Genomic DNA, 27,691 nt, shown 5'->3' with positions numbered 1-27,691 from the left:
TGTGTGTGTGTGTGTGTGTGTGTGTGTGTGTGTGTGTGTGTGTGTGTGTGTGTGTGTGTGTGTGTGTAAATGTAAAAGTATGTGAAGCGCAGTATGGGTTTGGCTAAAAAGGGGCCAAAGAAGAGATGAGGTGAGCTGTCCCCCTTATTGAAAAAAATGATATAAGACTTAAAATGCTTGGGAATAAACTAACTTGCAACTAAAACAACTGAAAGAATTTATCATTGTTATTATTAGCGTTTTGTTCATGTTCAACTGAAAAAAGTTGCCAAAATGGAGAGGGAAGTCCAAAATAGTACTATGTACAATATGATGCATGCCAATTATTGGAGCTTTTACTTAGAATTTTTTTATTTTCTCTTGCTACAAAAGTATATTTGGTTTGGACTGAACGTAGCCACAGAGACAAAATAAACAAGCTTCTGACCTATGAAGCAGAGAACTGCAGACCATTTATATGCAGACACTCCCTGCTTCAGAGGGAACTTCCTGAAATATAAAAATGAGACAGCAAATGAGCGTTGAGAGCTGAACAGTATTCAGATTTGTTTTTTAAAGAATAATGACACAGGGCATTTTGTTTGTCAAAAAATGTTGCTCCAGCATGCTGACATACACTGTAATTTTAAAAGCATTCAAATAGTTACAACGAACTAGATGAAGAATGGGGAAAAGTCTGGTTAAGTTGCAGATAGTAAAAAAGGAGTTAGATGGCTGTTAACATTCTGGATGGTTTGGTGACTCAGCTTGCAAAATATACAAGAAAAAAACACACAAAAGTAATGGAGGTATTCTGATTTGAACAAGTATCAGACAAAGACATATACTAAAAACATACAATAGCAACCCAAATGTATGACCAAATAGATGTTGAGCGGTGGGTTATTATGAGTTTACCCTACATTTTACCCAATGCATGAAACATGAAGGAGAAGGATTTTAAAGCAAAAACCGTGCTGCAAATAAAAAACAAGTCATTATAACACTGTACTGCTAAACACTGCATCACCGTGAAGTCTGTTTGAAGAAACATCTTTTTGAAACCAAAAAATAAACAAAGAAAAAGCTGGATGATGTTCTTGGCAGTTTTCTATTAAACGTACAGTTCCATGTGGAGTAAAATATACTTCACATAACAAGGCTTAAACGACTTATGTGTCAACAGGATTTGGAAAAACTTACTGAAGTAACTTGATTACTGTAACGGTGTCTTTACAGATCTTCCTAAAAAGTCAATCAGACAGCTGCAGATAATTCAGAACGCTGCTGCTCGATCCTACATTAAGACCAAGAGACTGGATTACATCACTCTAGTTCTGAAGTCCTTACACCGGCTTCTTGTGCTTCAAATAATTGATTTCAAAATACTTTTGCTAGTTTATAAATCAATAAACGGTTTAGGGCCAAAATGCATTTCTGATCTGCTACCACACGATGACCCACCCAGACCTCTCAGGGTGCACCAAACAAACTGTTCTAAAAGTGACCATTTTCCATCTGACCACACTGCAAGCTAAATGATCATGATGCTCTTTCTAAAAGGATAAAAACTGGCCACAGCTTAAAACTGTAGTATTGTATTTCTCATTTCTCTGCCAATAGGATTTTCTTCTGTGTATAATAGCAATAGCTCCACCTTGGAAGTGCAAAGTGGTCAACAAAGTGATTACGGCCGCTCAAAGCTTCCTAATTCTCCAAAAAAAAAAAATGTATTTTGTGCTGCGTATGCAACTATTTTAAAATAATGAGCTCTTTAGGGCTTTCTCATCATTATCGGGTTCCGTGTACGGTTTAAACCATTAATCTATTTTAATGACCCACATTTTAACACTGTTGCTGCAAGAGACCCCTACATACAGCAGATCACAAGTATTCACAACAACACTCCCACTGACACAATATTTCACAAGCAGGTACAGATAGATGGCATCTCCAAGGCCGCAAGTTCATTTTAAGTAGTTTTCTTTCTTTTTTGGGGGGGCCTGACGTGAGGATCACAGAGCAGCAGGCTGGTTGTCTGACAGGCTTTTCTGTCATAAGCAGAAGTTTATTTTTCTATGGATACAGACTGTTACATAAGTTGTGTTTTCGGGGTGGGGCATGATCAGTCCTGCTCGCAGAGGAGAAATAAAGCAGGATCCTACCTGATGCTAGAGCAGCTGAAGGGGGAGGCCCTGCCTCTCCGCCACTTTTTTGACTCATGACTTTTGGGCTCAGCTGAGTGGTGGAAGGCAACTGTAGCTCTCTGGGAAGAAGGTCATACGCTGATTCTGTTGAGAGAGGAGGGAAAAAAATAAAAGGGACGATAAGGTGACGTATTAATAGGGTTGTGAATCATAAAATGAGAACCACAGTTTACACTGGAGCTCCATGACAAAGTTGTTGAAGAAATGAAACGGGAAGATGACATGACCCCCTGTTGTATTGAGTCATGCTGTTCTCAGAAATACTCACAGTGTTACAGTGTTGGCAACAAACCTGATAAATGACAAGGAGCTATGTAGCCTTAGTTCTGATGCCAAATGGATTGACGCCTTTATTACTACAAACCTCTCTTTGCAGCTGGCTGCACATATGAAAGAATCATCCTACACTGTTCCCTGTCCTCTACATATAGTGGAATTAATTAAAAGAAGAAACAAAAGCTCAGTGCAGTTTGTTGATAGACTCAGAAAACAAAGAGGAATTTAAAAAAAAGACATAGTGGGAATAAATATGAAGTGACCTTTTTATGATGATGATTTTGATCAGGATTTTTACTTTGAAATTTCAACTTTACTAGTTGGGTAAAACTAGTTGCTGCATTGATTTTAACATTGTGCTTCTGTAACCTTGTCGGGCTCACAATGGACAGTAAAAAAAAAAAACGAACAAAATTGATGCAGCAATACCAGAGAGTCTTTTCTAACGTTTTAAAACAAACGATCCACCGATGAATCAGCATATTAATTGGTGATGAAAATAATCAATAGTTTGTAACATATGTCCTCCCATAACATTGTCACAAAATGATGAGACTACTGAGGTAAAAGCAAAAGCTGTAGTATACCGAATCAACAGCACATCTCACAACAAACAGGCTGCAGGGTCGTACAAAGACTTTTTCTCTCCTCTCTGTACCTGCCTCAGGGCCAACAGGACATTCGGATGGGAGAAAGCCTTGGGTCAACAGAATGATAGCACTTTTACTAGCAGCCTGATTCATCCTCCAAATATTATGGTATGAACTAAGAGCGGCCATTACAGTCGCCTGACTCTCTTCTCTGCCAACTGCCAGCTTTAATTACTTGCAGCTGAGTCCCAGGGTTTGGTGTGTATATCAGATACTTAACCCTCCCATTGTTACCACTCGCTGTGTACAATAGACCAAACCTGGGACATACTGAAACCAGCCCATGCCTCTTCATTCCCAAAGCCCTCTAGTCTCTTACAGCTCGCTTTAGAAGAGCAGGGAACGCTGGTTCCCAGAAAGGGAGCTTAAATCTGGACTCAGCAAACTCGTACAACTCACACTGAACCACACGTACGTACAGGATTCTAGTGTGGTTTTGCTGGTTGTTTGCTAAGTTCTCCACACACACACACACACACACACACACACACACACACACACAAACATCCCCCACCACCTCCACAAAAACACTTTCTCTGCCCCTGCATTTACACTTTAACTCTAGAGCCTTCTTGGGGCTCACTGGCTGACTGCACATGCAGCAACATGTGCTCTGAGTGAGCAGCAGGACTTCCAGTAAACAGATTGCCAACCGCACAGACAGAAAATATGTACTCTTCCCATAGAGCAGTGGTCCCAAATCACTGGCTAGCCTGTTCAAAGTGTTTCCACAGTGCCTTGACGTTTTTTAAGACTGGGGGAAAAATTGCATTTTGTGGCATATTTGTTTCTTTATATGCAGACAGAGTGCAATTCTTTACTTAAACTTGAAAAAACAGTCCCTTTCACACAGGAGAATATTTGAAAACTAAAAAAAGGTCAACCTCGTTAGCTAGGAAGGAAAGTGTACAAACTCACGCAGCACGTGATGTTTTGATGTTAACATAAGACTGCAGTCATATTGTGCAGACCACTCACCACTGAGGAAAACCTTTAATGTGCTGTGCATCTGTGATCATCATCATAACAACAGATTAGAGCCTGCACAAAAATATTCACACTGACAGACTCACTACTCATGCTATTAATACATGTTGCTAAATGTCAACTGAATTAAGAGTGGCTACCTTCATTAACTGTTCACAAATGTAGTTTTCACTCACGTTCAATGTAAACAGAAGGATAAATAAACCACAAACACAAACACATCCAAGTTTCCTAGTCTGAAATCCTGCATAGAGATATATTTTTTCACTTTACACCCTCACCATACTTTGTGATATGTTTATATGGTAAGTATTGCAGGCTAAAGGTGAAAAAAGAAAGCACTCACCATGTGAATGGCAGGACTTACACTCCCATTCATTTCCCTCACATTCCTGCTGCTTGCTCTTACTAGCCCTGGCACCTGGGGCGTGGCACTGGCTTTTTGGCTTAGTGACTGATTTAACTCCCCTTCTGTCCCCCTCCTCCACTCCACCTACCACTCTCCCTGTCTTGTTTACTGTGCTCCCAGACCCTTTTCTGTTCTTAAACTTGTTCAACAGGTTAGTGGTATTATGATGTGGAATCCTGTCAAGCACAAATGAAGCAATAAATTAACCTACTTATGTGTTAAAAAATTCAGGCTAAGGTGATTTACAGGGTAGAATTATTGAACTTGGTGAAATAGGATTAAAAGAAAGTGAAGGGGAAGATACAATTAAGCTCAACATATTTGGAGATAATTTAAAGCAGGGGAGGAAAAAATAAAAACAGTGAAGGAGCTGGCACCTGCAGCAGAAAACCATGTACAACAACCCTGAAATGTTTACAGCCAAGTCTACATGAAGGCTGCCAGGGACTCCATAGCAACTCAGATCAGGGGACAAGTCTTCTGAGCGTTTGCATCTCTCGTGAGATAATGTGGAGCAATCAGAAAATAAACTCCAAACTCAAGTAAAGAACTGGGCATTTCCCTTAATAACGCAGGATATTACATGAACAACATTAAAACATTGTGGCAAAAATGTGAATCATCTCTGTTAAATGGCCCTTCACATTATCTTATTTGACACCACCCATTACTAACAGATTACACTACAGCTAATATTCTTTATGATATGAGTACTTTATATTCACACTGCACTAAAATAGCTTTTGTACAATCCACTATTTTAGCAACATAAACTTTTTAACCTAATCTTACTTTTTAACCTAACTTCACTTTAATTATATTTAATGCTTTTATTTCTTGCACTTTAGCTGTGTTACTTTATACACTTATTGACTCACTCTTTTCTTACTCTTATTTTTACCTTAAATTTGACTGTGAGCCACTGCAACTGAACAATTTCCCTGAGGAGATCAATAAAGTATGCGGATATCATACCTAATTGATGCACACATTTCTTAATCTAATGCAATAATCAGATCAGTGTATGATAGATTACAACTATATTGTTAATATTAATAAACTATCAAATCACTGAACTGGGCAATATCTTTACATGGTATGAATATCATTATTAGAGCCCGGCTGATAATTTGTCATAGCACTGACACGTTTATTACTGAACTGCAAAATGCCCTTTTCTGGTCACGTATTCTCAAATGATCAAATATAAAGGATCCTTATCATCGTTTGTGTACGTTATATTTTTTGTTTAAAATTAATAATCGGCTGATACATCTTTTTTTAATTGTCAAATATTATTTATCATGCAATGTGATACGTATCGCCTAGAGCTTTATATACTGCAATATGGTGATGTAGGCCTAACTTACTTAGTTTTTGTTTTCCTGGTTTTAAATGCTGCAATAAGTGACCCAGACTTGAGCTTATCTGCAAGCGGACTTACTATGTCAAAAGGCTTTTGAGTGTGCATGTTTTCTGAGACTACAAATAGTCATCCCCAAAATGCCAGCCAATTAAATCAACGTGCTTCAATATTGACACTTACAATAAAAGTAAACTAAATATCTCTCTGTATAATTAAATACAGTTCAACAGCAACCCAAACTGCAGCTCATTTGTTTCACACCTCAATAAAAACAGAATATTATAACCTTCATGTAGATAGAATTTATTGAAGGAGTTATCACTAGGTGTATCTAATAATAAACAGGCAACTGAGTCTACATTTACAAGCTGTACAAACTTGTCAAGGAAATATGCGTACTATACTGTGAAAGTGGACTGACAACATGATGAACATGAAAAGATGTGGAGGTAGGGTGAGTACGTGCGATGAAGTGAAAACATCCGGTTGTGGTCGGCATTCCTCCATCTGAAACTATTTCTTTAATGACAGGCGGCAGATGGGAACTAAAGGCTACATGCGAGAAAAGCCAAATCCCTAACAACTTGTAACAGCACTGATAAACATACTGACGGAGGAACATTGCAGATTATGTGGTGGGATATCAATTAATGCATGACCTGCCTGCAATAGTTCTAACACTTCCTGATTTTGATAAAACATCCACAGATATCAAATTTCCACCCGGTTCTCATTATGAATTTTTTATTAACCTACACATACCTTACTCATTTGTTAATATTGACATGAGTGATTGATGTTCCACACATGAATTCATGTATTTCATCATGACAAGTCATAATTTAGACATGAGCTGTGAACCCTTTTCATACAATGTTAGCTATTAGAGTGATCAATATTTCATTATTGTCATGATGGTCACAAATAATGAGTTACATGGAAGCTTTATATAATTTTACTGTTTAATACAGATAAAGGCTGGTGGAGTCATAACTTGAGTGATAAATGGAGCTCTAAATACAGTACACTGTATTTTTTACTCCAAATAAACTAATACATTGCCTCATAACAAAATATGAGCTACAAGTGGAACTCTTGTCACATATTGTTCATTTTGACTGCAAAGCCTTTCACTTCTAAATTCCAAATGATGGGCATAATGACTAAAATATGGTCTACAGTAAAAATCTACGACTAAACTTTATATCTTCGACGTTCCACTTTTAAAATGGCTCCGGTGACGCCGTAAATTCTGCGAATGTCCGTTATCTTCCGGTTTCTTAAACTCTGGTGGATGTATGAGGACTATGGTTAACTGCTCCTCAGACCTCTGCATGGTAAATCCAGACAGCTAGCTAGGCTATCTGTCCAATTTGAGTTTTCTGTTGCGATTGGTTTAAAGAAATGCCAATAAACCAGAGCATGTTTGTTTACCATCCTGGAATGCTGTGTGGACTAGCCAGACCCTCCTCCGCAGCGCTGTGAAGGAAGGTCTGGCAAATGTAGACTAGTCTACAGCATACTGCACAATATCAGCCATAATAACTAGAGGTGTCTTCGTTGTCTTTTACCACTTACTGCATTCAGACAGGATCATCATGACACCACCAATATATCGGATCAAATGTTCTCCTGATGAAGAAACAGATGAAAATGGGCCCACTAGAGCAGAGAGCATGTGTGAAATCCCAGTTGTCCCTGTTGAATAGCTACAGTGGCATTGAAAACCGCACATTTCATCATTTAACAGAAATCTTTGCAAAGATGAGAACGAACACAAGTCTATATTATTATTATATTAAAAACTATTTATTGCAGACTTAAATGAACATAATATCTATATGACCATAAGCCAATTTTTCAACCTTGAGCATCTTTCTAGCCTTAAAGGAGAATTCCGGTCGATTCCAACACGTAGCTCTGTTGTTTTTAAATTTGGAGTGAACAATTGGTGCTGCCTACACCGTGTTATCCTCCTGCTAGAGTTAGCACCCAACAGGCTTAAACAGGGCATCTTTTAAACGTGTTTTTAGCTTCTAAACATGTTCAAAATTTCATCCCACCAATCCTACCCACGTGCAGCGATTCCTTCCGAGTGAACACAGTGAATCTGACTGCTGTAGATGTGAAAGAAATGCATTAAAGTTCTGCTAATTCAACGCTGTTTAGTTCCTGTGTTGATACTGCTAGGAGTGCTTAGGGACCGTCTACAAACCACAACACAGAAAAGAGATACAGAATATCAATTCATAGTCCCTGTAGAAGATCTACAAATGTACATGGGTCCTTGTCCAAGCTTCACCTCAGCCTACAATTTAGGGTATGGAAAAACCCGAGCGAAGAATGGCTTTGTTTTGGCTTTAGATCAAGTTTGGTTCTCTAAAAAATATGCGCTCATACTGTAAGAGCTATAGTGAATAATTTGTGGCTGCAGCTTTAAATTTGGTCAATCCCAAATGAAAAGACAAATGTAAACATTTTCTATTTTGCCTAATGATTCCAGCAATCCTTAATAATCTTTGCGTTCTGACATCTTTTTGTAAAACTCCCACGTTATATATTCCTTCTACATGGTTATTTGAAAAAGTAAAGGTCTGCCAGGCTTCAATCAGGCTAAGTCATTTTTGTCACACCAGGCTCAGAGTTTGTGGCACGTAGCTCTTTCAGTCAGCTAATCCTGAAGTGACCAGGAACGACCTCCAGGCATCAGTTTACACGAGTTTCTTTCAACACACGTCCACCACTATCCTGACTTTACAAAAGAGCTCACTGAAGCTCCTGTGAGGGCCAAACCACCCGGCTACAGGTCAGGTTTGAAAACAAAGTGGGTTGTTGGTTGTATTTAATGTCCTCACAGCAGGGCAATGGGATTACTGTGTGTTATTTGGGATTGAATTCAACTGGGAAGATATAGTCAAACTGGCTGAGAATAATCTCTCTCTACATATAACACATCTGCCTTTGGCTCTGTGTTTATCAGTGGAGTCAAAGAGATGAAACAGACACTGAGCTTAACATGAAAGCGTGACATCAAAAAGCAGAGGAATTCAAACTATTTACAGAAGACAACACACACACGCACACGCGCACACAAATGCCATGCTTCAGAGATCTCAGGAAAACCATGCTGAGGCAACAGGAAGAGACTTTAGCTGCAGTACACACACACGGACAGTGTGACATCACCAATTTGCCATGCTAACCGCATTTGGTCTAAGCCTGGAAAGGAATCACAGTGAAATATAATTATAAGTTACTTATAGTCTGTCAAATTGTGAGTTAACATTTTTTAATTTAGATTATTTCCATGTCATGCTAAACATTTAGCCCAAAAACATTTGGCAAAAAAAATTCAAAAGAAAATACTGGCTTTAGCATTGTTAGAAAACATAGTATTTCAAACTTAGCATGTTTCCTCAATATTTGATGATGCATTGTGGTCATGATTTAATTACTGATGACAGTAAATATATTACATATTGCACCTTTAAAGACTCCAGTCCAGCACCTACAGTTTTGCTCATAAGTTTGCATACCCATGCTGAAGTTGACTAAAAAGAGGAATAAAAAAAATCCTCTGTTGGAAATTGATCTTAATGCCTTAATTAAAAAATTTAGGAAAAATCCAACCTTTAAAGGACACCCATGTGAATGAATAATATCTTATTCATAAATAAATGTTCTTCCTCAAAATACCTGAGGCATAAGTATACTCACTACTATGTTAAATTCCCATAGAGGCAGGCAGATTTTTATTTTCAAAGGCCAGTTATTTCATGGATCCTGATAATTTAATGGAAAGTACTTTCCTTAACATCATCTTTCAATGCAAAATCAAACCAGGTATTAGGCAAATGGAAATCAAACCATGCCTATCTCTATGGTATGGTATGGTGTAGGGTTTGTGATGATGTGGGGCTATTTTATTTTATTTTATTTTATTGTTTATTTAAAAGGGAAGTTTATCAGGATGCATATTATCCTGGATCCATGAAATAACTTGCCTTTAAAGTCAAAATGTGCCTGCCTCTATGGGAATTTAACATAGGGGTGTGTATACTTATGCCCCTTGTATATTAAGGAGGAACATTTATTTATTGACGATACATTATTCATTTACAAAGGAAATTGGTGTCCTTAGTGGTTGGATTTTTCCAATATTTTTTTTAAATTAAGGCATTAAGATCTTTTTTTTTTCTTCTTTTCTTCATTTTAGTCAACGTTAGCTCGACTATGTAAACATGAGCACAACTGTATGTGCAGTGTATCTCCAATCACAGTGAGCAGGATCTAAAAATAGCTTGTGGCATTGCAGTGGTCTTGTTTTGGAAAACCTTTCAGATGGAAGCTGTTGACTCTACTGATAAGAAAGTAGGAATAAACATCTAACATAGCTGGCACTTGGTCCACATTTGTTGTAGACTAGGAAGGTCTGTGGTGTCTCGAGTTGCTCAGAAATTTACTATAGAATAGTGTATGAATGTAGGACTAGAAACCACATTCTGTAAACAAAAGCCATTTAAAAACAAACCTCATAAAAAAGGAAGCAGGGTCTGCATAACCTTAACCTGCTCCTTTATTTCCCAAGTTTCATTATTTAAGACTTGCCATTTTCCAGATTTCTTTCAATGTGTCCTTCCAAAACTAGACTGGGCCCACGCCTTCAGACATTAATTACTTAAGAGGATTTGGCATAAAGTCTACAGTAAATCTTGAATGTCCACTGATTAGTCAGGAAAAACGACAAAAGACTGGGGAAAAGGTGATCAAGAATCAGCAAAGACTGAATTACGTTGTTCTGGCCTTTACTGAAAAATAGGAAGAACTCATTTTGGGGTCCCCAAAGGTAGATTTTGGGGAGATTCCTGATACTACGGAATCAAATAAGGGTCATTAACATTTTGAGCTTGTAAAATTATTTTGTGCATATGTAAAAATGTTTTTGGCACCGACATACTTTGCACATGCTTAACAAATAAGTTAAAAAGTTTTGTAGCTGTAACATTAATTATCGAAGCATGTGATCATGCAAGAGGTTTGATACATTAGAATTATTGCTAAAATTAATTTCCGCTGATCTATATTCACCTTCACCCAGCCCTTTTGTACGAGGCACTGCTGCACATACATGAACCAAAATAGATGGTGTGCATAGAGATGCCCACACAGTCCTGTGCCACCACCTTGCATTTGTTATTCAAATTTTGCGATTCATTTCCAATACCCATCATCTCAATCATTTTGTGTAAGGTAGTCATAAAACTTAGTCTGAGTCAGTCTTTTTCCAGTCTTGACATCGTGAGAAAATCAAAGGTGTTTGATATTATGGTCATTTTTAAGTTTTTGTAGTAAAGTTAAATCATGTGAACCTAAGCTAAGTTTCCATCCACTTGTCAATATACTGGGCAGAAATTAACAAAAACTTTCTTCATTGTTTTGTGGCGGGTTGCAACCACAAAATGACCTAAAACATAATCGCAATGCGTTATCTTTTTTGGCAAATAACGTTTCCATCAGCGTTTATTTGCATAAGCCGTATATCGATCAAGAGAAAATCCAATGAGATCAAACATATTTCCTTTGAGTTGATATTCATGAAATTTCATCAAATTTTACTGTTTCCAAAAGGAATTTATCATTTGATATCACTTAATTCGGATAAAAACGTGTGGATGGAAACATAGCTAAAGTCAACAACCAATGAGTGCGCTCCCTCCAGCACCAAACAGGAAGCAGCAACACCTAGAGCCAGTGTTATTTATGGCTGCTATGGTGCTAAGCTAAACACTTCCTCTTTCCTTTTTAAAATGAATTCTCAGGAAGCGGACAGAAAAACCTAACTTTACTTTTAATGCTAGTAAACAAAGAGAAATGTTCCCCGTTTGTCCTATAATGGTCTAAATTGATACTAGAGTGGACTACTTCTTTGTTTAGTGCTGTAATTAATACAATTCAGAGGAGGAGAAAAGAGCATCTGTCTTCACAAAAGGTGAAATAACTATAGGGAAAAAGCTTTTTAATGCTTGTAAACTAAACATGTATGGTGTTACTTTGTAGATCATACATTTGTAATGCTGTTGGACTTTGAAAGCAGTGTAAGGGTTAGTGTAGTCTATATCCACGACGTTCCACTGATCAAGTAAAAATGTAAACCATACAGCTTCTGTTGAAAGGACTTTTCATTGCTCAAAACACAACTGCAGCAATCAAAAAGTCATTTTAAGAGCAGCTAGCCGATAACGTGTGCACGTTTTTTTTAAATGTCTGTTTAAGCAGGTTTTGGTTTGCTTTGAGTCTTTAATGATGATGCCTCAATCAAAAAATCATCCTCTTTGCCAAACGCATGCATGAAAAAGAGGCAAGAGGGAGACACACAATATAATGCGGTTACTACTCATACAATGATTTATAGAAAAAGAAGAATCTGACTAACAATTCAAAAGAATAATAATTATTTTTTATAATTATTTTTATGAAGCAGTAATAAAAAAAAGACCTCAATGAGGGAAAAGAATTAAGTTACCTTGACAGCCAAACGGACAAAAAAGGACATAAGTGATGACAATAATCTACATAAATGTATTAGCTATATGTATACATAAAGCTATTATAATTATTATTATAAGAGAAACCCAGTTCAACTTGACTTGTCCTGAGACAACAGATTCCAGTGTATGGGCAGGACAACTTTACAAGGTTAAAAGGACCATGATGTAGGCGGGAGCTAAGCAGACCTCTAGCAGCCATTGAATTTTCATACACCAAAATCAATTCTTTCAATCAATTTTATTTAGTTTTCAGTGTGCAATAGTGATCTAGTTTCAGGGTTGAGTTCTTTTAACTTTTCAATGAGTGTCAGTCAATTTATTACCAACAGGAGTTAGACTGTTAGAAGCGTCTTCAAACCTTTTCTCACACTATTTGTACTTTTGCTTACTTTTTAGGTTCAGTAATAATACAAAATTGCACACGAGTTTTTTGCATACAGAATAGTTTTTTGCCAAATCTCAAATTATTTTGATAATTTATGCTTTGATTTGTAGAAACAAAACGCGCCACCTGTCGCTGATGGGCTGGAATGGTGTTGTTTGCTGTTTTTGTGCACACCTTTCTCCTTGTTTTTACATTTACACAGCCAACACATGAATTAATGACTTCTACAAGGCTTACCCTCTGTCCAAGTAAAAGGTCCCATATTGTAAAAAGTTAGATTTCTTTGTCTTTTTTATTATAAGGTTGAGGTGCTATAAATCCTGTTAAAGTGTCAAAACGCTCAGAAACTATGTTACAACCATGTCATAAACTGTGCCTCTAAAATGAGCCGTCAGGATTTGCATACAGTTGAGATGTCACAACATTGCGATATATAGGTAGAAATTGCCACTACCTTGCAGTAACAGTGATTCCCCAGCTGCAATGACGTTACAAAGACTCCGAGAGCGCAGGTGCGGAAGACCTAAAAACGCTGACCAATCAAAGCAGAATTTTTTTTTAGAAGGAGGGCTTAAAGGGTCACTACTTTAAATGGAGTCTGGTTAGTTTAGCGATTTCAGGGAGGTTTCATGTTAAACAAAAAGGATCTTACTTTTTAACAAAAAGGTTAACCTCCGTAGGGATGCTTTCTATAATGTTGTCAGACACTTAGAACATTACTCTGAGCAACATCTGTGGTAAAACAAGCACTTTTTGTGGACATTAATTAAAGGTGCGCAATTGTCCAATAACTTAAATTGTAGCTTGTTGACTGCTTGCTTAATACTGGACCAATTCAGTCACTTAGACACAAAAACATTGGGAAAATACAATCCAAGTTTAAAAAAAACAACAAAGTTACTCTTTAAAGTGACAGTCACCAAAATGGAGCGTCTCAGACGGAGGGTGAATACAGACAGGCAAAATGAGAAAATAATGAGTTTTTTGAACATCAAAGCATGTAATCATGTTCTAGTAGAACCCCAAAATACAAGTGAGGACCTTCAAAGGTTTGAGTGTGCATTCATGATGAACTTGGCTAGCGCCCCCTGCAATGACACCATCCTTTTTTTAAACAATAAAGTACCATAAAGGTTATCACCCGACAAGTTAACAAAGAAAGGATATAGGTGCTACTTTAACTTTACTTTGTCCTTCCTCCTGGCCTCGGCCCTACCAGGCATACCTGTTTCTTGGCTGCCCTGGTCCCACATAATATTCTGTCTTTCCACGTCTGGGTGGTACGACAGGCATGGAGAGAAAGAAGTGGTTGCTCCTTGCCTCGCTATGTTTTTCTTTTTCTTTGTCCTTATGTATTACTGGGGGAACCTAATACTGGAATAGCTACTCCGGTCCAGTGCTGTGTGAATCATATAAGGGCATGTGCGCATCTGGCTGATCACTTAATGTTGCATCATTCCCTTTGCCCATATTCTTCCCCTCTGACACTGTTGACTTGGTCTGCCTGTCCAGTATCATGACGTTATGAGACAACTTTACCACTATCTCTTGTGTGATCCAAGACTCCAATTTTGGACTGAGAAGCAATGAATCGTACAAGAAATCACTCAAGCAAAAATGTTTAATTGCTTTATTACTGTTGATGTCAAGAAATGTGCAGCCCAACCCAGGCCCAGACACCCCTATAAGCTTTAACACCCTGGTCTGGTCTTGGTTTCTTAAATTTGAATGTACGCAGCCTTGTTCCTAAAATGGCCATGTTGCGTATCTGGGCTTACTGTACAGAGGCTGATGTATTTGTCTTTGTTGTCTGAAATCTGGTTAAGTAAATTGGTTTCAGATAAAGAAATCAATATCAGTGATTATAATGTTTTTAGGACTGACCGCCCTAATAGAGGTGGGGGTGTAGCAATCTACATAAAAAAACAGTATCAAGTTAATGTACTGCTGTCAATATCATTAGTTAAACAGTTAATTTTTAGCCTTAAGTCTCGTTGATTGTTACAGAACACCTTCAGTTTTACAGTTTCAGACTTCAAGCATTTGGACACAACAAAATGGGCGCTCACTCTATCAGGTGAGCTAACCAGGCACCCTGGCCTGGACTTTCTGAACAAACGATCAGCTTGTTTGTTAATTACCTTACAGACGGAACTTAGTGTGTGAAGGCGGAGGGCAGTTAGAATAACAAAAGCCGTGTCTCTGGGGGTCAGTCTTGGGGTCACTGCTATTTATCGTCTACATCAATAACTTTGATCAAAAGGTGTCTAAAGTAAAATTTAATTTTGATGCTGATGACACTGTACTGTATTGCTCAGCAACCACCGCAGACCAGGCCCTCTCCCCGTTGCAACTTGCTTTTAAAACACTTCAACAGAATCTTTATGATTTAAAACTTGTTTTAATAAACTTGTTTTAAAAAACTTGTTTTAAATGCTGAAAAAACAAAATTCATGCTTTTTTCAAATTTAAAATCGAATTTTTAATCTGCCTTCAATCCTCACTTCCCAGGTTAAGAAGATTGCATCTAGCAAAAAGATTAAAACTTAAACTGGGTTTTTATTTCATAATCAAATTCTACCTTTTATTCAAATCTAGAAAGAGGCTGGTTGATGCCACATTTATGTCTACACTTGACTATGGTGATGTTTTATACACGCACGCTTCGGGTCAAATAATTAAATGCACTGGACACTGTATACCATGGATCTCTGAGGCTCATCAGTGGTTCTAAAGCTCGCCATTGTGAACTGTATGAAAGTGTTGGATGGCCTTCTCTATCAACACGGAGACTTCAACACTGGCATATCTTCATATACAAGGCTATTTTAGGTCTATTTTCATCCTACCTTCTGACCTATATCAGTGTAAATAATTTCAGAAATTACAATCTTAGTTCCCAGGATCTTTTCCTTCTGTCTGTTCCGAAGGTTAGAACTGAGCTAGGGAAAAAAAGGTGTTTAAGTTTGCTGCTCCCTCTACATGAAACAAGTTACAGAAATCCATGAAACTTTTGAGAGGATGTTGATTGACTTGGAGGCAGCCACATCTGGCTGTATGTCTTTGTCTGATGTATGTAGGATTGTGGTTGACTTTGAAGGATTTACTGTTTCAGTTGTTTTATGTTTTTAGTGTTTTTGTGTATTTCGTGCTGAGTTGTACTGCTGCTTACCTTAGCCAGGATATTATGAAAAAGAGATTTTTAATCTAAATGAGTCTCTTCCTGGTTAAATAAAGGTATAAAAAGATCTCTCTTAGTATCCAAACCCTTTAGTGTCACTTCAAGTGACACTAAAGAGACAGTGAGAAAGAATACAAACAATGACAGGATGCATGGGGAAATTGGCCAGTCCTGCCAGTCTGCCAAGGAAGCAGCAGATGACTCACAAAACTAATGAAAACACAGGATATTGACATACCACATCCGTTAGGCTGTAGAATGGATTGTTTGACTACTTAATGTCAAAGTATTCAACATTCTTGAAGTTCATGAAATACCTCCCTGTATGATCCTCTATGAGGAGACCTTCTGATGTGACAGGTTATAAAAGTCAACAAAGACAATCTCATTCCCTACAGAGAACCAATACTGTTTGTAAATGTGTAACAGGTCTTTGAAACCATAAAGTGAAGGTGGCTGTGTCTCAAAACATCCATTGCAGGGAAGAAAAGCCTAAAGGCATTTTTCATTCCTCTTAGTGAAAAAAAAAAAGAACTGATATCAAACCTGCAATGCGAATGTCTGTACAGGTCCAAAATGTTGGACACTGAAACATTCTTGGAAAACGTTCTTAACGTGCATAAAGTACACATGAATTCCATAAGAGCACTATCAGTCTGACTATTGATTAGTTGATGGATAGAACATTATTCAGGTACCAATTTGATAATTGATTAATGGTTTAAGCTATTGTTTAAGGTTTTTAATGTTTTGCTTTTCTTTGTCTTGGATTATAGTAAATTATATTATGCTTAGGTTTTTGTATTGTTACAGACCTCAAAATTAAACACAACACATACAAGAGGTTTTCTGATGAGACGTACCCTTTTGCCTGTGCCTTCTCACGTTGCCAGATCACCACAGCGCTGTGGCGTAAGTGCGGGCACTACTGCCTTTCTGAGTGTCAAAGACATGAGCAAAGCACGGTACATAGAATAAGCACAGCAAAACATCAATCGGTCGGACATCGGTGTTTAACTATACATCTTTAACCGTTACAGTTACGGCTGCAAATGACCACAAATAAAAAAAGTTTGCCGTATCTCTGTAATTCAAATCCACATCCAGTTATCTACCCAGGAGTGATTAGCTATGTTTCCATTCACATGTTTTTATCCAAATTAAGTGATACCGAATGAAAAATACCTTATGGAAACAGTAAAATTCGATGGAATTTCATGAATATCGACTCCAAGGAAATACGTTCGGTCTCATCATATTTTCTCTTGATCAATATACGGCTTATGCAATAAAACGCTGAAGGAAACGTTATTTGCCAAATAAATAATGGGATTATAGGTTGAATCTCATTTCTCTATCTTACCCCTACCCCTTCTCCTAGGTTTTGCGTGTTCACGTGAGACCTAGTGCTGTCCCAATTCTCTTTTTGATTAAGGGCTAGGGCTAAGACAAAGGGGTGTATACCCCTTCAAACCAAGGGAGTATGCAAGCTTACTTGTAAACAAGGGCTACTGTACAACAAGCAACAATGGCTGCCACATCGACCTGAGAGACCGATAAATTTAAGTATTTTCGGCTTAAATTTTTGATTTAAAAATTACGTAGAAGTTAAAAGTTACAATTAAGAACATGGTTGCAAGTCCTGTGCAAATATACTTGCAACCATGTTCTTAATTGCAACTTTTAAGAAATTGCTGGTTTGCTATGCTAACGCTAATCGCTACATTGATTTGCACAACGGCCCGCATTTCTCTGCCTTGAATGGACTTAATGCATGTCAACAGTTTTAACAATCAGCAGAGAATTTCGTTTGATATCAATGCACAACACTACTTGCTTTGGAGACATCGCTACGTGCTTTACATGTACCGTCTTGTATCATACAGGAGGCAGGAGGACACCTGGCAGCTGATTCACTTTCAAGCTAAAAACAAGCAGAAGTTTCTTAAATCATGTGTTCATGTTGTACCCATTCATTACTGCATTGGTACTGTATTATTGTAATCATTTATAATGAAATGCATATTACACTGTTGTCAAAACCCACGCACTCAACATATACACACTTGCAGATGCCATCTTGGAAGTTTGTGATCAATACTGTATGGTGATGTAACCAAGTGGTGTCCCATTTCTTTTCAGGGGTATGTTTTCACCCCTAGCCCTTACCACTTGGTTTCAAGGGCTTAGGGCTAGCGGTAAGGGGAAGGGGTAAGATGGAGAAATGAGGTTCAGTCTAAGTTTTAGGTAATTATATGGTGGCGACCCGCCACAAAACGAAGAAGTTTACTTACTTTCCTCCCAGTATTTCCGCTCTGTTTGCACACATGATCGATGTCAACAAAGACCGATGTAAGTGGACAAACGAGGAGACGAGAGACTTTCTGAATTCAATTTATCAGGAACTTGCAAAGGAAATGGCCCACTAAGGTTACGATAAGCTGTGGGACGTCCTCTGGAGTATATGGAAGACACTCAAACAGCGAGATATGTCTCAACTAAAAGGAAAGTTGCATCTGCATCATCATAGCAATGTTTTAATAGTGTAGTGGTATTCTTATTATAGCTTGATATGTTGCAATCAGCTTACATAAGCTCACATAAGCAATACAACTTGTGCAATTGATATATTGATAATTTGTTGGTAGACGACGCAATTCATGATGTCTAGAAAACTTTATTCGCAACGGTTTGCTTGGTGTGCAATTCAGTGCGAAAACGAATGGGAACACCTTAAAATGTCTAAAATCAATTCGATATGCCAATTTGATCACAAAACAGCATATGACGTCACTAATTCAATTGACAAGTGGATGGAAACTTAGCTAGTGTTAGCGTGACCATGGCGTCACAGTGATTTGGCCTATGTAGACTGGAGATGTCACTTGACTTTCTTTTTTGCTTCTGTCATAATTAATACAGCAGTTTGAGGGCTTTGTCACTTGTAAACATGTAAACATATTTCTCTGGGGCACAAGCTGAATCGACTAATGCTTTTGTTCTTCTTCTAGAAAATTAACATTAGGAGAGCACTTGATAATAGAGGCAATCTATTGTTGCAACCCTACATGTTTTTGCATGCACTTTATGCATTCACTCTCTTCATTTCTGTATAGTTCTGTAGTTCTGTAATTGCAACATAGAAGGATGATACATACGCTAATGAAGATAAACTATGTGTTACAGGTCAACTAGTTTAAATTTAAAGCTTATTATAAAACATAACATTCAAATAATACCCAACTACAGCATTCAGTCTACAAAACGAATCAACAGCTCCTTGGCACAGTCTCAACAAAAACTGAATATGATATGTTTTACAAAGGGAGGGCTTACTGTGAGGCTGGTATATTAAATTACATCAAGCTGATGTTCTGATTTCTACACATATAGCATTTGTCATTGCCACTGCTTCCTACATGCATGTAGGCAAATGTGCTTATGATCATTTATAGAAAAATAAATATTTTAATAAATGACAGTTCCGTAGGTCAAACTTTAGGTACTGCCATTCCTTTCTTTTGAGCCGAGTCATACCCTGGCAGTGTATATCACGGTGTGAGCAGCTTATTTATGAGCTCCACAACTGCAGCTTCTCATTTGCAAATGGAAAGACTCCTGCCAGCCAAGACTCACTTCATATTTAATGGCTTAGTTCGGAATCATCATGCTCTGGAGAGAAACACAAAGAGTTAATAGATAGTTAGATCTCACGAGTGCTTTGGGTTTTTCACAGAAGAGTGTGAAAAATCCTCCACAAGGTGAGTGGAAGCAAAAGCATCTGGCATTATGGAATGCTGCACTTCTCCTTTCACCAAGGAAGACACTGTGGAAACACTAAACCAACTAATTTGGAAAAATGCATCTATAGGGTTCATACCGCAAAGCAGTTTGTCTGTTATTATTATTATTATTTTTATTATTTGTTGTCAGCCACGCCAGCTCAAATTCCCGTGAGCTGGAATGGAGGAATAACAGGAATAGGTGTGCATGTGCTTCTATAGAAATATGAACCCAATCGGCCACATGGTAGCGCTGTAATTAGGGCTTCAAAATGCAAACTTTGAAAGGCCACGCCCCCCCACACTGTAACTCCGATTATTTTGAACATTTTCGGTTCTATTTTGGCCTGAGAAGACATCATCATCATCATCATCATCCTCTACAGATTAATTACATAAACAGCTTAATCACAGAAACATTTCCAACCAGGTTGACACAAAGAAGAAAAAAACAGAAACTGTATTGACTGGAAGATAAACAGCATCTTGTTCCACTTTGAGGTGGAATGCTAATGCGTTTGTGGCTTGCTGTAAGCAAAGATCTGCTTCCATTTCATGGGCACAATTATCCTGCTAACCTAAAAAAGGCCAAGGAGACAAAAGTGTCATATTTTCAATATTTTTAGAAGTTTTATGGGTTTGCTGATAACTTCAGTTCAAAATTCTAAAATCCAAGTTCAGTGGATCCCCAGGAAAGCAAGTGTGAAGTACATTAGATGAATGGTTCATGAGAACGCACGCACGCACGCATGCTTTTGTTTGATAGCATATCTTGTGCTCATCAATAGTTATGAGCTCAGGCAACATGATGTCAGACTGACCAGGTTTTGTAATTAGCCTGATTTCTCCACTTATTTCTTTTCAGTGGCTAGAGCTGACAGAGGACGTACCAGTTCATTTTCATATTCACGACATAACACAAACACATATGGACCTAACATATTTCAAAAAGTCAAGTTAAAAACGGTTTTGTGTGGCAGGGCACTTTTGAGTTTCCTCTTAGCAAAATGCTCTGAGTGAATTTAAGCTGGACCTTTATTGTAAAGGGTAGACACGGAAGAGCTAGCATTACGGCAGCACTTTTTTCATCCTTTTTTCCTCAAACACCTTTATTTCGCGGTTGTTTAGTTTAATTCACAGTTTATTATTATCCAATATCCAATGCTGTCCAAACTGCTCAAAATTCTAAAACCAAGTTAATTGGATCCCCGGGAAACCAAGTGTGAAGTGCACTGGATGAACGATTCTCTCTCTCACACACACACACACACACACACACACACACACACACACACACACACACACACACACACACACACACACACACACACACACACACAATGTCTGAGTTGATTTATCCTGAGATGGGAAACTAAGTTTTCAGTTCCAAAAGAGCTGATTCAAGTTGGTTCAATCAACTCCAAGTAGGTTCACTCAGAGTTAAGCGCGTGCACCACCACTATAACAAGGCAGCATGAATGGAGCCATGATCCTACGATTCACCATGGCAACAACCACAAACAAACTGATGGCAGAAATACGCATGTGCAAATACAGCAAGATTATATTATCATATTTAATCACAGGTCCCCTATAATCTCACTGGTGAAAAGTGGAATGGTAGTAGGCTACACCTAGCATTTCATTTAGGTGCAGTCCTGCACGCGAAAACGTAAACTACTAATTCCATTCTGAGGTTGGATCGCCAACAATAACAAAATTATAATTTCCAACAATTTATTTCTGTTTAATATCTCTTCCTGTTTTTTGTCCAGGGAACTGTACACAAACGTTTAAAACATGTTTCAGAGCGAGTCGCATTCTTCCGATGGTGCTTTGCTACACAGTGGCTTTACTAATATGCTCCGCATCAACAATGTTGTAAAGAAAACTGCCGCTTACAGAAAGAGTAATGGGGCACAAAGAATGTGCTGGGATGTAGAGCATGTCCATGATGGGTCACGTTAGTGATATGAGGACAGATAAGGTTATGCAGGCTACATAACTGATAGACTGGGAAGAAAAACAATACCGCTCAAATAAGTAACTATCTGGAAATTAAAATACCTCTACAGTTGGGGCATCAATATCATCTCCCTGCTAAGTAATTCAGCTTCTTCATCAACGGGATCTTCGACAAAAAGGAATTGCCATGTTCGGAACAAAAAGGTTTTTTGCAGTCTGCCTAACACAGTTAATAAACCAACACTGTTTTTTATTAATGCAGATAACAAACTGCGCTAAAATTTTTTCCCCAAATCTGCTTTCTGAAACGGACCCCAGGTTGACGCAGTTTGTTTTTGTTGGTGTTTGTGGAGCCTGGACTGTCTACAGAAACCACGGTGTGTTCAGGGGACAGGCAGCTAGCGGATAGTGAGGAGATGTTTGCTGTATGTGACAAAAAAATGTTGTAGCCTAAAAAATGCGTGACATTGCTTAGATCACCTTTAAGTTATGGTTTTTAGTTTAGTCTTTGTTTGATCCTTTGTTTTGTTATATTGAGATTTTTGGGTTGCCTAAACTAAACCTGTGATAAGGAGTTGTCTTCAAGTTCCTGTCTTCTGCAGTCTCCTGCCTTTACTTTTACCTGCTTCACTTAACCGTGAAACATGTATTGATTTGATGTGGCCAAAACAAAGTCACAAGTGTTACCAGAGGTGGGGATATTTTGACCTTGGGCTGATTAGTCTTTTTACTGGTTGGTTAGTGTATGATTAATCAAAGAGATTTAAAAGAAGTTTAGGAGGTGTGAGTCATTAGCACATTTGTTTTTGGAAAGACGCACGCACGCACCCAAGTTCATTGGATCCCTAGGAAACCAAGTGTGAAGTACACTGGATGAATGGTTCAACGGAGAACAAACTAACGCGCGCGCACACACACACACACACTTACCACTAACATTGAATATACACAAAATGTATATCCAGTAAGATTCAGGATTTACATTTGACTCATGAGCTTTAGTAAATTACAATATCATCTTACTTTAACAGATATACAGTCACTAGTTCATTAACAACTTACTGCAGGAGTCAACTAATTTACTGTTGTATGACTGTGTGACATCTAAATAGATATTAAAAAGGAGACTAGATAAGCCAAAAAGGCTAGATGCCTGTCTGTAAAGTAGAAAGAATCTTCTGAGCTTTTAAATTTTTTTTTACTGCTTCAGTTAAAGGATCCAAAATCAAACAATTACCTAGCTATTCTTTAGATTAGTCAAAAGTCATTATTTCGATAACATTACAATACTGTACTAGAATCTCTGGCTGGGTGATATGGCCAAGATTTTCATCTTGATGTAGATCATTTCTTTTCTTGATTATGATATATCATTATAGCATGTTTTCTAAAATAAATAGTCTAGTAACTTTGAAGGTGAAATGCTTTACATCTGAAGCGTTTAAAGACTATTTGTGCATTGTTTATTTCCAAACAAACCCAACAATGTAAAAAAAGGCCCCATTACCTTGTATCTTACGTTATGGCTCTATATCAGACATTTTTGTAAAAATAGGCTAACAATTTTGTAATAAGTATGCAACTTACTATCGCATAATAGATGAATTACCAAACACTACAGGAAAAGCTCGCAGGCAGTTTCAACATACATTAGCTGGTTAGGTTGATTTACTAATGTTAACTAGCATTTTAGTTAGCGGCAATTAGCCTCTGCCTATGATATCTTCTAACATATACCTTTGCTCTCCGTCTCTGCATGATTCAGAATGATTGAGATTTCTCTTGGCACAGCTACCAGAAGACTTACACGCCACATCTACATCTTCAAGCTCAGTTGGAAGATGGGCAATAACGTTCAGCTATCAACGGAAAATGGCTTCTAATAGGTTTCACTGGTCTCCGTCCAGAGCAACAAAACAACAAAACAAAAGATCTGTTGGTCCATTCCTTTAACTGTCTGTTTGTGACCCCTGCCAAATATCCAAGCAAAGCTATACCAATTCAAATGTCTGAAGTTTGCAGAATAGGTCGGGGTTGATAAACACGCAAAGACACTGTAAAATATGCTCTGACTACACTACTTTCATTGATCTCAACTTAACAACACTACTGAGTAATGAGTTAAATGTTCAAAGCAGTAAGAGAAATGTATCTTCGTATTTTTTGTTTTAAATACAGATTTGATTTCAGAGTCCATCCGTTGAGGTTTATGATAGAACAGACACTGACCAAATGCTAAAAGGTACACTTTTCCTTTTATTTTCACATGTTTTCCCTCTATGGTATTTTTTCTTTCATCATTAGATATCAACAAGCTTTTAAGGCAATCAAGTATTTTTAAGCGCATGACGCTAAGTTTGCTTTACACAACAGAGTCAATATTAATAGAGTGCTATTTAAGCCCAAGTTTACACACAGAGCAGCCAGACGGTTAATGATTCACCAGGTTTAGGTGGGTGTCAATATGGAAGAAAAAAAACAATGTTGAGATCTGTGGTCTTACAATTGTTAACCAGGCTTGATAGAACTGTTGGGAAAGCCACTACATTCTTCAACTTTGATGTAAAGCTGGTGGAAAGACTTTTTATGATGTCCATGAACACGCTGGCCTTTACCAACCGCAAAAAAAATGGTATGACTACTATTCCTAGTCTGAGTGCCATTGTTAGTTTTTCCTTACTATTCCCTGAACTACTCACATGCTAAAAATATGTATTGCGCATCATGTTTTAGCTGTCCACTAAAGCTTTCTCAAAAACAAAACACTATACAAAGCTGCAACAATCCACTCTATATTATGCCCATAATAGAGAATAATTCCTTTTATCCAGTTGGGGGCTTTGACTAGTCAATACTATGAATTTGAGGAGGTAAATGGATGAAAGGCATATTCTTTTTAACCAAAAAGGGCAATCCTACAGACAAACAGGGGGAGGGTTGGCCTGGTCGGCAAGATAAAAACTAACCAACTTCACCAAAAAAGTATTACTATTACACCTAAACTATTGGTCTAGGTCTCAAGGCATTTCAGCTGACCTATGTGGTACAAAAGAAATAAATAAAGTAAAACTAAATGCATCAATAAACAATAAAGCTAAATACTGAAACGAATCTCCAATAGCTTTATTTTATTTTGTTGCCAATGGGTCTCAGTTGTTTTAATTACAGGACAGCACCCACACATGCTCAATATAGCAGCGGGAGCAGGGAGTTGATGCATTCCAAGAACTAGAAGGCTTATTTATTGTGATTCACTGGGCACCGGTGTCATATGCCAAAAGGGGTCATCCGCCAAAAACTGACTGCTGTCTACTCCACATGGAAATACAATTGTACACAGACACATCTCTCTTGGGTTCTGCAGCACATTGTTTTGTTGCCCGTGTTGCACGCTGTTTAAGGCTGAGGCCAGCTGCTATCTTCTCTCGTCTGGGCCACACTGCTACACGCTATGGTGACTTCTCCAGCATGTTGAACCGGGCTCCCTCCAAAGTTTACTACCGCTGCCACCATTCTGGTCTTTAACACTCAAGAAGACATTCTTGGCCATGCTGCATGCCTTTTAAGGCTGAGCCCAGCTCCCTTCTTATCTCGCCCAGAGCGACAGCTAGGCAAAAAAAAGGGGGCACTTTAAATCAGTAGATGACCCGCAGCCATACCGTGGTGAGCTGAGTCTGCTAACTTAAAGGTGCAAAATGTAATAATGACAGCTAGTGTTTAAAGTAGTTACTGCAGTACTGATTCTGAATACTGGAGTGAGTCGTGTCCCCCGCCCCCTCCTCCCCAGACTCAAAGTTTGCTAGACATTAGCCAGACATTACTCCACAGCACAGCGGAGTAGCTAACGTTAGATGCTGGCTCATAAAAGCCTGTGCTCTTGCGGAGCTCTCTACCCAACTGACAGGCACACTTTTTCGGCTTAGAATTACGGTAGTAACTGCTAAAAACACAACAACCTTGCTGTCCTCTCCACCCGAGGCACAGATACAGTTCCTCGGTTTGGAATTTAAATTTAAGAATAACACTACCTTGACCTCATCTCCACCCAACTGAACACAGAAATTCTGTTACGGAACAGAAATTTCAAATACAGAAAATACTGACAGTAGCATTGTTGTCAGAAAAGATAGTATTTCAACTTAGCATGTTTCCTTAATATCAGATGACGCATTGGGGCATTTTTGAATTGATTACAGTAAATATATCACATATTGGACCATTCCAATTGTTACACCACTGATTGAACCGCGCTTATAGTTAGATAAAACTATAAACTCCAAACGGGCACTGTACTAGTTTCCCAAATTACAAAACAGGTAGCGGTACAGTTTTTACACAAAACCCCGCTGAAGTCCTGACCTCATTGTAAAGTAGAGCCTCAACAAGACATTAGTTTACTGAATATATATTGTATCGGCAAATATATCAGCCTATGAATAACATGAAACTGCAGCAGCTTATCTCATCCATGAGTACGGTTGGTGGGTGTAGTTAGTAGAAAGAAAATAGTTCCTACATGAAATCGCCAACAACAAGGTCTTTGGATTATCTTGAGTAACCTACTACCGATATTGATTGATAAATAGTATGTATGTAAATATGTACTGTATGTTTGGGGTGAACTGTCGCCTGAAGTTAATTTCTCTGTAATATATCCTGCTTTGTACAGTGGATTTGTATAGTAGTGTTAGGAGATAACATGGGCACAGGCTATATACTGGTAACTAACATGCTAGGGGCAGTGTAGTGTGTGGCCAGGTTGGCTCAGTGGTAGAGCAGGCGCACATGAACAGAGGTTTATGCCTCCACACAGAGGTCGAGGGTTCGACTCTGACATGTGACAATTTCCTGCATGTCTTCCCCCTCTTTCTCGTCTGTCCTTTCAAAAAAAGTAAAGACGGAAAAGCCCCAAAAATAATCTTTAAAAATCAAAAAAAGGGCAGTGTAGTGCATGTAAGCTGCCTCTGGGGGGCAGTGTCACTAGTGGCCTATTCAAACCACAGGCTTGTAGACTGTTCAGACAACACACAGAAAATAGACAGCACTGCTGTTTACCTGGCAGGGGAAAAGTAAACTGGTCTGACCGGTGTACAGTATGTGCAACTGCTAAGGGCTTCAGTTAAAATGGTAGAAAGAACACTTCTTCACCTTGCCCCAAGAAACATGACCAAGAGCAAAGCTATTTATATATATATATATATATATATATATTATTTATTTTTTTTAACCAAGAGTAAACCTTAAGTCACCATTGTAACGTTACAGATATTTAAAACCTTACTTTTATTCGCATGCACGTGGCAGGAGTCAGTTTATAGATGAATGACACTGAGGGGGTTGAACGCCACATGGACAGTTACCGTCAGGTAACGATAGGTGGATAAGTTACGCACACATTCTCAAACTACAACTAGAGTAGACACTTAAACACAGCGACAAGACAGAATTGAATACAAGAGCTGTTGTTACCTTTTGAGTACAAGGATCTGGGAGAATTCAGGTCGAGGTCCCCGCTGAAAAGGGAGATAAAGTCAGAGGGCATCGCAATCCCTCGGACTGAGGAAACCAGACACCCTCAAGTGAGAAAAACGTCACTTAACGAGCTTATTTTTTCTCTGACTGTCACAAAAACCTTCAATATTGTGTTGAGACAACTGTAGTGACTAAGTAGGCCCTGTTGTTATAGCTGGTTAACCGTCTCCGCTGTCACTTGGCTCGTGAGTACCCTCGGTCCGCCTACGACGCATGTTGTTGTGGGAGCAACCATAGACAGTGAAAGAAAGGGAGCAACGCCCACACTGATGACGCAATACGTAAAAAAACACGTCGGGATTCATATAATTATGAGTAACGAGATAATTATGTGAGTTCTCTTAACAATCGTCAGCTGTTTATTTAATGTTTTTCCTCATTGCTTATTTTATCAGTATTTCTTTAGTTTTTTATTTTCATTTTT

General features: G+C 38.2%; 2 long non-coding RNA genes across 3 annotated transcripts; one reads left to right on the top strand and one right to left on the bottom strand.

Annotated features, from left to right (window-relative positions):
• Positions 1 to 67: 67 nt before the first annotated feature.
• Positions 68 to 27,571, bottom strand: LOC117948652. 2 transcript variants are annotated; one of them, XR_004657505.1, is made up of 3 exons: positions 27,205 to 27,571; positions 2,145 to 2,270; positions 68 to 489 (listed from the first exon to the last, which is right to left on the bottom strand). It is a non-coding gene; the product is annotated as an uncharacterized LOC117948652 (long non-coding RNA). The 2 variants fall into 2 exon arrangements; XR_004657504.1 differs by lacking the exon at positions 68 to 489 and having other exon boundaries at positions 1,721 to 2,270; positions 27,205 to 27,570.
• LOC117948661 lies at positions 22,217 to 26,615 on the top strand. The gene is made up of 3 exons (XR_004657506.1): positions 22,217 to 22,227; positions 22,767 to 22,773; positions 26,478 to 26,615. It is a non-coding gene; the product is annotated as an uncharacterized LOC117948661 (long non-coding RNA).
• Positions 27,572 to 27,691: the final 120 nt, after the last annotated feature.

Source organism: Etheostoma cragini, chromosome 1 (assembly GCF_013103735.1).
Source record: "Etheostoma cragini isolate CJK2018 chromosome 1, CSU_Ecrag_1.0, whole genome shotgun sequence".
Classification (NCBI taxonomy): Eukaryota; Metazoa; Chordata; class Actinopteri; order Perciformes; family Percidae; genus Etheostoma; species Etheostoma cragini.
The sequence above is the reverse complement of the archived record's forward strand: the minus strand, read 5'-3'. Positions and strand labels throughout refer to the sequence as shown.